We start from the raw sequence: 9,369 nt of genomic DNA, 5'->3' as shown, positions 1-9,369 counted from the left end.
GCCAACTAAATAAATAAAATCTTTAAAAAAAAAAAGATTTAATTGTGAAAGACAAAAATATAAAGGTAATCAAAAAAATTAGTAGGATGTGTTGTGACTTTAAGATGCAAAAGGACGTTTTTCTATTGTAAGATATACATAAGCTACAATTTACCATCTGAACCATTTTTAAGTGTAGCCAGTGGCCTTAAGTACATTCACCTTGTTATGCAACCACCACCACCATCCGTCCGTCCGGAGAACTCTTTTCATCTTGCAAAACTGAAACTCTGTACCCATTAGCAGTAACTCCCGGTTCTGCCCTCCCCACACTCCTGGGAACCACCTTTGTACTTTCAAATCTGCATGAATTGGACTATTCTAGTTACCTCATACAAGCAGAAGCAGACAGTTATTTTTCATTTTGTGATTGACTTATTTTTTTTGGCACAGTGTCATCAAGGTTCATGTGTCGGAATTTCCTTCCTAGGACTGAACAGTGTACTCCATGGTATGTATGTGCCACATTTGGATCACCCATTCATCCTTTGATGGATCCTTGGGTTGCTTTCCCCTTCTGGCTATTGTGAGCAAAGCTGCTATAAATATGAGGGAAAAGGAGTTTTTTTTAACTGGACCTCAAAACAAAGTATAAGGAGAGAAATTGATGGTTTGGTCTCTGTTAAAATAAAGACTGTGTTTTGTTGAAAACACACTGGACCAAGTTAACAGACAATAAGAGAAGATATTTATTATAAGGCCTAAAATCTATGAAAAGATTTAGAGCTAGTTTTTAGAATATAAAAGGAACTCTTGCAAATCAGCAAGAACAGCCTTCTGTACTCGAGAATGACTTTTATTTCCATAATGTTTATTGGAGGATTTTCTCTGCCTTTTCAAAAGCTGGCACCTTTATAAATTAATTGATTTGGCAAGATTTTTTAATTTCTGTTTTGTGAAAACCAAACGAAATAAAATCTAAAACAAAATTTAAAAATAAGATCAAAATAGAGGGGCACCTGGGTGGCTCAGTCAGTTAAGTGTTTGACTCTTGATTTCAGCTCAGGTCTTGATCTCAGGGCTGTGAGTTTGAGCCCCCCACTGGGCTCCACAATGGACATGGAGCCTACGTTAAAAAAAAAAAGGTGGAAAGAAATATTTTTAGCATATATCAAAGTGTTATTATAGTTTCTTTCAAATCAGTTTTTTTAAAGATTTTATTTATTTATTTGACAGAAAGAGAGAGCACAAGCCAGGAGAGGAGTAGAGGGAGAGAGAGAAGCAGGCTGCCCACTGAGCAGGGAGCCTGATGCGGGGCTCAATCCCAGGACACCGGGATCATGACCTGAGCCAAAGGCAGTAGCTTAACCGACTGAGCCACCCAGGCGTCCCTCAAATCAATTTTTGAAAAATCTGTATATATCATCCCTTTCAAAAAAAAAAAGAAAAAAATTTTTAGTTACACCTGAGGGAAGACGATTTCATATTTTGGCTATTAGAAACGGAAATCATTAAATGAAAGAGTAAACCTTTTATTTTTCATGAAAGCTTAAACTTTTTTATTGTTACCTCTGTAATGTGTTGCTTTTGCAGGCCTTTTGGAAAACACAGAAAATCCAGAAGAGCTCAAAGGAAGAATAAGAGTTACCCATAATTCCACCGTGCTGGGGTCCCACTGTTATCATGTTAGTGTACATAACCTTATAGCTTTCTGGGTTTTGGGGTATAGTTATTTTTATAATGAAAGAAGAATTAGCCTATTATATTTTACAGCCTGTTTTATTGATTATTTTCTCTCCCATTATCAATGTCATTAATTATTCTTCCCCCAGTGGTTGATAGCCCCTACTCCCTGGGATCTTGCCTCCAGACTCAGGTGTGGAAATTTTGGGTGTTTCCATTGCAGTTTGTGAAAGCCAAACTTTGGAGCCAGGCAGACCTAGGTTTGAATCCCAGGTGTCACTCAGAACTATGAGACCTTGTATGAGTTACCGAACCTCTCAGAGCCTCAACAGGTATAACAATCCCTGTCTCCAGGGTTGTGAGAATCTAAAGGATCTCATTTATGTAAGGTGCACAGTCCACCAGGCACCCCACCCTCTCCCCTGCCTTCCTCCTGCACGTCATCCATTGAAGCTGAGAAGGCAGATTAGGAAACAGTGGCTGGGAAGGGCCAAAGTGGGCATCATCTTGGCCAGGGCATGCCTGACAGGAGCCCTCACTATTGAGGGGGCAGAGAGGGAGGGGTTCAGGGAATGCAGAACAGGTGGAGCTCAAAAGAAGCCAGAAAGGCTATCCTGTGAGCCCCTCGGGACTGGCAGGAATGGGGAGAGGGAGGGATCCTTCAGAAGACAGGGTGAGCCTGGGCTGGGCCAGGCTGGGGTTTGGATTTTCCCAGCCCTGTGAGGAGCAGCAAACAGGAGTCGGCAGCGAGCTAGAAGGTCATGCGGTGAATGTGACTGGGTCCTTGCTCTGAACCCAAAACACAGAGTCTGTCTGCGGTGCAAAGCTGTGAACGAGGTGAGTTTCCAAAGAAGGTTTTTCTTCTTTCTTTTTCCTTTCTCTCTCTCTTTCTTTCTTTTTTTCTTTCTCTTTCTTTCTTTCTTTCTTTCTTTCTTTCTTTCTTTCTTTCTTTCTTTCTTTCTTTCTTTCTTCTTTCTTCTTGGAAAGACTTTTAACTATCCCACTAAGGAGTGTAGATTTGGCCATCCTCAGCAGCCTTAGGCCAGTCCTGGCAGCTTGGGCTCCAGGAACCCTTCTGTGCAAATTAAAAGCTTTCCAGGCTTATCTTTGAACACACAGGTATTGGATTTGAGCAGTTTGAAGAACTGTTCCTGGAAGGAATCAATGAGGAACAGGCTCAGAAAAGAGGGAGGAACACACTGGATCACAAAGAAACATGACAGCAAGGTGTAGCATTCCCACCCCACAGAAGCTTCTTTCACTCCCCAAACCACCAGGCCTCACAGACAAGTGCCAGGCTGGCCATGATCCTTCAGACCCACATTCTCCAGGTCCCTGCCTTGCTGTCCTCTTTGTTGAGCTAGAAGTCACATACCATACATTCAACCATTTGAAGTAGAGGATCCCGTGGGCTTTAGTGCATTCACAACATTGTGCAGCCATCCCCACTATTCTCAGAACATTTTCATTCCCCCCCACAAAAGATACCTTGCCCTCCTTAGCAGTCACTCCTCATTTGTCCATTTTTTAAAAGATTTAATTTATTTATTTGTCAGAGAGAGAGAGAGCACAAGCAGGGGGATCGGCAGGTAGAGGGAGAGGGAGAAGCAGGCTCCCTGCCGAGTAGGGAACCCGATGCAGGGGCTCCATCCCAGGACCCTGGGTTCATGACCTGAGCTGAAGGCAGACACAATGCACTGAGCCACCCACGTGTCCCTGTTGGTCCATTTTTACTGAACGTCTGTGTATTTGGTGTAAGGCAGGGATCTAAATTCATTCTTTGGCATGGAGATATCCAGTTGTCCCAACACCATTTGTTGAAAAGATTATTCTTTCTCTCATTCAGTGGCCGTGGCACCCTTGTTAAAAATCAGTTGGCCATAAACAAGAGCTTATTTGTGGTCTCTCGATTCTATTCCATTGATCCATGCCTACCCTTACACCAAAACTACACTTTCTTAAGTACTGGAGCTTTGTAGTGAGCTTTGAAATCAGGAAATGTGAGTTCTCCAAATTTGTTCTTCTGTTTCAAGATAGTTTTGGCATTCAGGGTCCCCTGACTTTATCTAGTGATACAGCATCACTCTGCCTTCCATGAGTGAGGCTCTGTTTTGTGCACAGGTCTCTCAGGCACCACATGGGGAGAGCTTGATTCCTGGGTGGCTAAATGCCCTAATAATCTTCCCAGCTCATAGCATCCCTATGTTATCTTTATAATGAGGGGGAGCAGAATATGCCACCTTAAAATATGGCACTTTGTCATAGGAACTGAAGGCCGACACAAGAAAAGCTCTGCTCAGTGCTCCCCATCCCCGCCCACCATTTGCCTAAAAGCAGGACCTTAATTTGTAGAGGTCTCAGTCCTTGTCTCTCTACCAGGAAGGATGGCAGACAATTTTAGACCATTATCATCCCCTCCCTAGACCATTGTGAGCTGGGAGACAGGACCAGAGGAATCTACATAACAAACCCGCCTAACCATTGGTTTCTCCTGACATTTGCCTTCCCACAATTTGCTGCCCCTAGAAGCTCTACATGTTCTCCCTTCCTCTTACCACTTCTCCACAAGATTACTGCTCTTTGCTAAGATGCTGCAAGAGCCCAAGTGCTAAGCATCCCTTTGAGCTACTCATCACTCAGTACTCCTGTTAACAAACTTCTGTTTGTTGTTCTCTTGTTAATCTATCTCTTGTTGCCCTATTTATTTATTTATTTATTTATTTATTTATTTATTCTTTTTATTTTTTTTAAAGAGACTTTTTTTTTTTAAGATTTTATTTATTTATTCAACAGAGATAGAGACAGCCAGCAAGAGAGGGAACACAAGCAGGGGGAGTGGGAGAGGAAGAAGCAGGCTCATAGCAGAGGAGCCTAATGTGGGGCTCGATCCCATAACGCCGGGATCACGTCCTGAGCCGAAGGCAGACGCTTAACTGCTGTGCCACCCAGGCGCCCCTCTTGTTGCCCAATTTATGAGGCCCCAGTGGAGGCTCTAGAAGGATAAGGAAAAAAGCTAAGTTTCCCCTCCCCTGCAATACCAGTACCTTAGACTCTGTAACCCAACAGTGTCACCCACCCCGGCTCCGGAAATCCCAGTGGGAGACAGAAGGCTCCAAATGCCCGAGGGCAGAGCAGCCCCAGGTTAAAAGCCAAGTGAGCTTTCTGTGTGTTGCAGAGATTCTCACAATGGCCAGATGGTCTTTGTTTCAACAACCTGACTCTTGGAAGCAAGAAAGCTATAGCAGACGGTAGTCAAAGAGTTGGTGTGGCTGTGTTCCAATAAAACTTTATTTATGGACCCTGAAATTTCAATTTTATAGACGTTGCATGTATCACAAGATGCTACTCTTCTTTTGATTTTGTCCTCCACCATTTAAAAATGGAAACATCCTCCTTTCTGAACTTACTGGCCATGGAGAAACAAGCAACAGGCTGGAAGTGGCCCAGGGTTCATAGTTTGTGGACCCTGACTTAACGTGACACAGGAAACGTGGGGCATAAAGAGATCACACATAAAACCAAGAAACGTCCGTTAGCAGCTCGTTCTGATTACAATGGCATTTTGCGAAACCACACTTCTCCCTGATGTAAAGCAGGTTTTTATCTGAAGCTCCTAAAATTAGAAGTCTTTATAAGTAAAATGCAATAGCCCAGGAACAATGGACAAAACCCTGTTTAAAAAGCTATTTCCAAAACAGGCAAGACAGTGAGAGCTGAGGTAGAGGCCCCTTGGCCCCCAAAGCCTTGGACACCCCCTCCAGGTAGTCAGGGCCATATTAATGCCTACATCTAAGACCAAAGGTATCTATGGATTCATCCTGAGTCACAAGGCACATCCCTGCTCAATTTGGAAACGGAGAGGAAAAAATATACAACATTTAGAGTTGCTGTTTGGGCACACGAAGTGTTGGTGTCACTAGGACTTTGGTCGAAAAGACCTGGATTCTTCTGTCTGCTCTTTCTGTGACTGAGAGACTCCAAACCCCAACTGCTAAGCCACAATCCTGGCGCCATCTCATTCTGGCCATACGATGTTAGACAGAGTTCTCCAGGTCCCAAGCCTCAGCTTCCTTATCTCTAAAATGGAGATGATGAGGATGATGCTAATGATAGCTTCGGGGACTCATTGTGGGGATAACCACATGGTACTTGGCACATAATAAGCATTTAACAAATGTTCCCTTGTATTATTATAAAGGAGAAAACATTAGTCATGTCCACTTTATGGAAACCAATGAGGTGCATGATGTGAAAATGTGAGAAAGTGAGATCTAAGGTGGCATTTCAGCTATCCTGTTAGAAGCAGGGGCCACAGAATCTTGGGGACTAAGTCAATGCCCTCACTAGGTGTGGGGCAGGGACAGCAGCCCCTGTTTACTAGTCGTCTTTAAAGGACAAAAAGTGAGCTTTGAACTTGAGCTGCTTAATCTCGGTAGCACTTTACTTATGGTTCCTCTTTTATTCTTATTTGTACCTTCTCTCTATTTCTCTTGAGTGGTATTGCCAGAAATGTATCAGCTTTTGTTAAAAAAAAAAAAAAAACAGGCACAAAACACATAAAACTTCTTTGGTTTCCTTGATCCTACCTATTATAGTTTTCTTTTGTTTTTTTCATTTCTGCCCTGTATTATTTTCTTCTTCCCACTTTCTTGTTCTGTCCTTCTTATCACTTCTAAAGTTAGATGCTTAGCTCATTCGCTTTCAACTTTTTTTCTTTGCAATTTAAGCATTTAAGGACGTAAATTTCCCTTGTGCAGCCCAAATGTTTTGACAGCTAGTCTTTCCATTATCATTCACTGAGAAATATTTTCTAGTGTCCATTAAATATGGTCTTCCCACTCCTTGGGGAGCTGTATGGTTTACCCTCCTTGCTCAGCTCTGCAGAAATAGGCCCCTGCTCTCTGCATCCTTAATCTGATTCATTCTTAGTGTTGGTGTCAAACTTTCTTCAAATATTGTATTTGCAGATATCAGGTGTCAACTAATTTCCTTGAAAATAGCACTTCTTTTTCACGTTATGGTTTCTCTTTGTTACAGCTTGGGGGTGAGGGGCAGATAACTTTGCCTTATTTAACCACAAATCCCCAGGTGCAGCTTGCAATTTTACTTGCAGGAAAAAGAAAGGTTAGGTGCAGTACCCAAATATTACCAATAGATGACGCTATTGGCCCGTTCGAGGCCAGCTTGTACTTTTCCTACAGTTGCTCTAATCTGTTCGTCTGTTTGCATTTGAGTTTGTTCTAGAGAAAAGATACCCAGATCAGAAGAGGTAGAGAGGTTATATGATACTGGCTACACACTTAGATGCTCCAGGCACTCAAGAGAAAAACATAATAAATAAAAACTTTGGTTTAAAAGGTGCAGAAAAGTGTCCCTCTGAGAACCTCTCATTCGGAGGTCCAGCGACCTTACAGGAGGAAGAAGCATTTGCTTCCCTGCGTCTTGATTAGAGTGATCTGTCCAGCCATTTCCTGGAGATGCTTCCCCTGGCACAGCCACCTGGCTGACTTGCTCTGGATTGAGCGGTCCTCCCAAAAAATCACCTTCGGGTGTTAAAAAAAAAAAGAAAAGTTAGAATCTTTATTGGGGAACAATTTTCCACCAGAGTGAAATAGGAGGTAGAAGAGGTGATGAGGGGGGCATCAAGCCTTTGAATGATTAGGCCTTTCCAAGGTACACATATCCTCATGTCTGCATCCCATCTGTTTCTTGCTCTTGAATGACCTCTACTCAAACCTCCTAAGCACTCCTGGAGATTTAATGTGATTAAGAACCACCTGGTGTCCTACTTCTGGGTATCTATCTGAAAGAAGCAAATTCACTATTTCAAGGAGGTATCTCAACTCTCCTGTTCATTGCAGCATTATTCACAATAGCCAAAATGTGGAAACAACCTAAGTGTCCATTGATGGAAAAATGGATGAAGAAGATGTGGGGTGTGTGTGTGTGTGTGTGTGTGTGTGTGTGTGTGTAACAGAACACTGTTCAGCCATAAAAAACAGAGGGAAATCCTGCATTTGGGACAACATGGATGGACCTTGAGGGCATTATACTAAGCAAAACAAGTCCAACAGAGGAAAACAAAGACTGTATAATCTCAGTACGTGTGGAATCTAAAAAGGTGGAACTTGTAGGACCAGGGAGTAGAATGGCAGTGGTCAGGGGCTAGTAGGGGGAGAAATGGGGCAATGTTGATCAAAGGATACAAAATTTCAGTCATAAGATGGATATGTTCATCTACAGCATGGTGACTATAGTTAACAACACTGTATCCTATCCTCGAAAGGTGCTATGAGAGTAGAGCTTGTGTGTGAAGTGAAGGACGTGTTAACTAACCTTATTGTGGTAAACATTTCATAATACATGCATGTATCAAATCATCACATTGTACACCTTAAATTGAATCGTTGTTATATATGAATTATATCTCAATAAAGCTGGGGTGGGAATCACCTGGTGATTTCGTTAAAATGCAGTTTCTGACTCTGGAGATGTAGCACATACGTGAGATTCCGTATTTTTAACAAGCTCCCAGGTGAGGCTGGTGGGACAGGTCTGCCAGCCACACTTCGTGCAGCAAGGGCTCATGGAGGAGGGCTCATGGAGGGAGTCAGTGTGGTGGCTTCAGAGAAGCTCCAGGATTTGGAATCAGAAGCCCTGCCTTCAAATCCAGGCTCCAGCACTTTCCAGGGCAAGCCAGAGAATCTGTCAAGGGCCTCGGCTTCCTCAGCAGGAACTCAGGGATATTACACTTAGTAACACATGGGGTGAAATGGAGTGATTTGAGTGTGGCTCCAAACTCACTGCCTTGCCAGGGAAGGAGCTTGGTCATGTTTTCAGGAAACGTGAGACTTACACGTAAGATGGCATGTGAATACCGATATAGAACGCCCTGGACCACTTCTCGTTTGTCATAGAAACGGTCTATGGAATCATTTTCTAAATCTGCCCGGGACTTAGTGAGAAAACAGAAATGCTTGAGACCCACCCATCCTCTTCCACATCCTCAGAATCTCCGTGCAGGGAAGGGACTTACCTTTTTAACAAGCACTCAGAAACATTCTTGAGGGGCGCCTGGGTAGCGCAGTTGTCAGGCGTCTGCCTTCGGCTCAGGGCGTGATCCCGGCGTTCGGGGATCGAGTCCCACATCGGGCTCCTCTGCTGGGAGCCTGCTTCCTCCTCTCCCACTCCCCCTGCTTGTGTTCCCTCTCTCGCTGGCTGTCTCTCTGTCACATAAATAAATAAAAATCTTAAAAAAAAAAAAAAAGAAAAGAAACATTCTTGAGATGAGGCAAGTTTGAAACACTGGTGTACAGAACAAACAATGTGGGAAAACCGGCCTCCGTACTGGAAACTAGAAAAATACACCATCCATCTGTCTGAAGTGGCAGCATTGTTCCTCAGCTTTCATAAAGATGGGGTCAAAGGAAGCCTAGAGAGACAGCCCCAGCCCTCTTGTGGAAGATGGAGGATGGAAGTAGGGGCAGCAGTCACCAGACAGCCCTAGAGGGAGGCAGGCAGCCCTGAGACAGGTCTCTAGGCTTCCATCCATGAGGCATGTGCATTCCCGGAAGCAGGGCTTCCTGCTTGGCAGCAAGGAAATCACTTCATGCCAGTCCTGGTCTGGGGTCTGCCACTTTTCTTTCTTTCTTTCTTTCTTCTTTCTTTCTTTCTGTTTTTAAGATTTAATTTATTTATTTGACAGAG

The 9,369-nt window shown here is 43.4% G+C and overlaps 1 long non-coding RNA gene across 1 annotated transcript; it reads left to right on the top strand.

Annotated features, from left to right (window-relative positions):
- The first annotated feature begins 431 nt into the window (after positions 1 to 431).
- LOC121104230 lies at positions 432 to 1,737 on the top strand. The gene is made up of 2 exons (XR_005836518.1): positions 432 to 490; positions 1,573 to 1,737. It is a non-coding gene; the product is annotated as an uncharacterized LOC121104230 (long non-coding RNA).
- The last annotated feature ends 7,632 nt before the right edge of the window (positions 1,738 to 9,369 follow it).

The sequence above is a fragment of the Ursus maritimus genome, unplaced genomic scaffold, assembly GCF_017311325.1.
Source record: "Ursus maritimus isolate PB19 unplaced genomic scaffold, ASM1731132v1 scaffold_20, whole genome shotgun sequence".
NCBI classification, from domain to species: domain Eukaryota; kingdom Metazoa; phylum Chordata; class Mammalia; order Carnivora; family Ursidae; genus Ursus; species Ursus maritimus.
The sequence above is the reverse complement of the archived record's forward strand: the minus strand, read 5'-3'. Positions and strand labels throughout refer to the sequence as shown.